The following is a 4,022-nucleotide window of genomic DNA, read 5'->3' on the forward strand; positions in this document are numbered from 1 at the left end:
GTCAGTGTATTAGATTGTTTTCCCTTTTCCCTCCCACTAATTTCTTCAATTTTCCGACTATATGGCCTAGACAACTCTAATTGAAATAATTTGGAATTAGTCAAATACTATTCGGAAACTAATAAATTTTAATGTATCACATCGAAATTATGCAGTGGTAATGGGTTTTAATGTTTCTCCCCTTTTTGGTTTTACATTATAAGTACCGATTAGCTGCCAACTATAGAAAAATGTCTTTTGTAACTTGAATTTTCTTTTTTGAATCTTTATTAGGAACTGGAAAACTGCAAGTACAGTTGATTGTTGTTCTTCATGGCAGTTAGATTCTATAGTCACCACTAATACAGAACTAATACAGAATACTGAACCATTGCTCCTAGGGAAAATACAGACCTATTGTTCTGCAAGCCTCTGGTCACATTTTTATCAACTAGTCAATACAGAAGCTTGTTTCAGGTGTCTTTGTGTTTTGTTGATTTACTAACATTGATTTACTAACATTGAAGTCATGGTCAACAGCCCTGTAACTTCATGCTTCACCGAAGCTCACCTAACATGTTATTTTCTGCATGAGGCATATCACAGCCTTCTTGCACCTATTAGGAAAAATTCGCACTTTAGCACTACATCTGGGGGGCATTTTAAACAGGGAAATCACCAATGAAAGCAGAAAAATGCAAAAAAAATGGCACTAACTGGAGCAAAGGATATTCATCTACAGTATGGGAGGTGAAACACCTTGCTCAACCCCAAGTAGGAACATATGCATTGAGCAAGTCAAAATTTTCACTCTAGAGGTGACCACGAGAGCACCAGGGAAGTTTTAAAAAGTAGGCAAACACAGAATCCATGAATGAGGATGCTCAATTGTACTTACTATGTTATAAAGCTATGACATCCATCTGCCTGAGCTACAGAATAGATCATCATGCTCCCATATTTCCATAACATTTTAGAAAATATTTTTAAGTAATCTCTACACCCATCATGGGGCTCCAACTCACAACCCTGAGATCAACTCTGCTCCATTGACTGAGTCAGCCAGGCACCCCTCCATAACATTTTAAATGTCCACTGTCTGAAAGTAAATACTTAGTTCCTAATTATTGGTAGTCAATAGTTTGCTTTTACTCTGTTTCAGTGGCATGGCAATTCTCTGTTTAATCATTCAGTAACATTGAGTACTTACTGTGTGCCAGAATTTTATTAGGCACAGCCATGAATTAAAAATTACAAACATAGGGGCACCTGGCTGGCTCAGTGGTTAAGCATCCAACTCTTGATTTCGATGGTCTCACAGTTCGTGAGATCAAGCCCCAATTCAGGCTCTGTGCTGACAGCATGGAGCCTGTTTGGGATTCTCTCTCTCTCTCTCTCTCTCTCTCTCTCTCTCTCTCTCTCTCTCCCCCCCTGCTTGCTCTCTCTCGCTCTCTCCTCTCTTTGTGTGTGTCTCAAAATAAACTTAAAAAAAATTACAGATTAGTGAAATATTACAGCCCTCCCCCTTAGACCATCAAATACTGTGATATGTGCTATGGTAGGGATTTGTCCTATGTACTAGATATCTCTATCCCCTCCATCTCTACTCCACCCTCTTCCCCATGAAGCTGATGAATGGACCACAGCAATGAGCTCTTGCCTCCTGGCCTCTGGGTGGGTTTGGCCGAGGAGTGCCCTGGTCAGAGATAGACTGATGGTCAGAATACCTATTCTTTTGGCTCTGTCACCATCTTTTCCAAGCTTCCCTTCACTAATTTCCTTGGATTTGCCACTCCCTGTGCTTTTCCTTCTGCCAAGAGGTAATATCAGCTCTGCTGCCACTAATCTGGAGTTGCTCAAGTTACTGTGCTTCCTGTTGTGGTTCCCTGCTCCCAAACCTTTGTGCAGTATCTCCTCAAAGTATCTTAATTTAAGGACCATCTGCTTCCCATTGGAACCAAGACAAATCAACCAAAGAGAAATTCCTAGAGGACAAATATTCCAATGAGTTTACTACCTCTGAGAGGTCCTTGTCGCCAGTTATTAGAAAGGATCTCACAACCTTGCAGAACATGTCCTAACAGTTTTAGTAACTAAAATCCTATTCTAGTAGATATCTATGCAGATACTACACAAAGAAATGAATTTGTCTTCTTGGACAAGTCTTAAGCCAAAGTCTGCAGCATTTAGCTGTGAGTTTATGAGTGGATCGAAATGCATTTACTCCACTTTTCCAACCTACCCCAGAGATCCTCTGAAACTTAAATAACTCACATGGCTTTTCCATTCAAATAAATTTTCAGGCTGAGAAAGGACATCCTTTCTTAGATTTATAGTTTTTAGGATTGTCCAAAAGGCCTATAATCTCTATCCTTTGCCTGGTGGTACAAAGGGCAGGAGGGCTAAGTTAGATCACCACACTTTGGTCGTATTTCAAATGAATGTCACCATCAATTCAACGTTTTTGTGCCATGGATTCTTTTTCAGAATAATGTTTTTAAGCGCAGAAAATGAAATGCATGGGATTACAAAGAAAACCAATTAGGCGCACCTGGGTGGCTCAGTTGGTTGAGCTTCTGACTCTTGATTTCAGCTTGGGTCATGATCCCAGAGTCATGTTGTCAGGCTCCAAGCTGAGCATGGAGCTTGCTTGGGATTCTCTCTCTCTCTCTACCCTTTCCCCTGCTCACATGTACTCTCTCTAAAAAAAAAAAAAATTAAAAAATAAATAATTTTTTAAAGTAAAAAAATTATATTGAAGTACAAGTTATCAAAATAATGTAAATGTATAATACAGTAATATATGTGTTCACTTAATAACCACATCTAGCAGGAAGTTTAACAACTGCTGTGATATCAAAGTAGCATAAACAGTATGATATCTCTACAACAGTTGTGGTATGAAAATACCTGATTTCTATTGTTGACAAACTCACAGCTACTGCCTGATACAGCTCTGGATTGTTGCATTTATAATAAAAAGAAATACTAAATTCCGCTTAAAGTTTAGAGTAAATAATTTTTATTCGCATCCAAGTTCACGTATCATCTGAATTCTACCCTCAAATCTCTTAGAGGTGTGCAGACTCTGGGTTAAGAAACCCTGACCTAGCTAACCAGATATTGGTGGCAATATTTCAAATAGGACTATAACATGGTATTCAAAGGCCAATGATACTTAATTTAGCATGATTTGATATTTTATTTTCATATTATTCACATGTCTACTTCATTAACACATATATAGCAAATTACATGTGTGAGGTTTTATTTATAATTATATCTTGGGGCATCTGGCAGGCTCAGCTGGTAGTGTACAACTCTTTTTTCTTTCTGTTGTCTTTTTTTAAAATTTTTTATTTAACTTATTTTTCTAATTTACATCCAAGTTAGCATATAGTGCAACAATGATTTCAGGAGTAGATTCCTTAATGCCCCTTACCCATTTAGCCCATCCCCCCTCCCACAACCCCTCCAGTAACCCTGTTTCTTCTCCATATTTAAGAGTCTCTTATGTTTTTGTCCCCCTCCCTGTTTTTTATTATTTTTGCTTCCCTTCCCTTATGTTCATCTGTTTTGTATCTTAAAGTCCTCGTCTGAGTGAAGTCATATGATACTTGTCTTTCTCTAATTTCGCTTAGCATAATAACCTCTAGTTCCATTCACATAGTTGCGAATGGCAAGATTTCATTCTTTTTGATTGCCTAGTAATACTCCACTGTACATATATATATATATATATATATATATATATATACCACATCTTCTTTTTCCATTCATCCATCGATGGGCATTTGGGCTCTTTCCATACTTCGGCTATTGTTGATAGTGCTGCTATAAACACTGGGGTGCCTGTGTCCCTTCGAAACAGCATACCTGTATCTCTTGGATAAATACCTAGTACTACAATTGCTGGGTCATAGGGTAGTTCTGTTTTTAATTTTTTGAGGAACTTCCATACTGTTTTCTAGAGTGGCTGCACCAGTTTGCATTCCCACCAACAATGCAAAAGAGATCCTTTTTCTTCGCATCCTCACCAACGT

Source organism: Lynx canadensis, chromosome C2 (genome assembly GCF_007474595.2).
Source record: "Lynx canadensis isolate LIC74 chromosome C2, mLynCan4.pri.v2, whole genome shotgun sequence".
NCBI lineage: Eukaryota > Metazoa > Chordata > Mammalia > Carnivora > Felidae > Lynx > Lynx canadensis.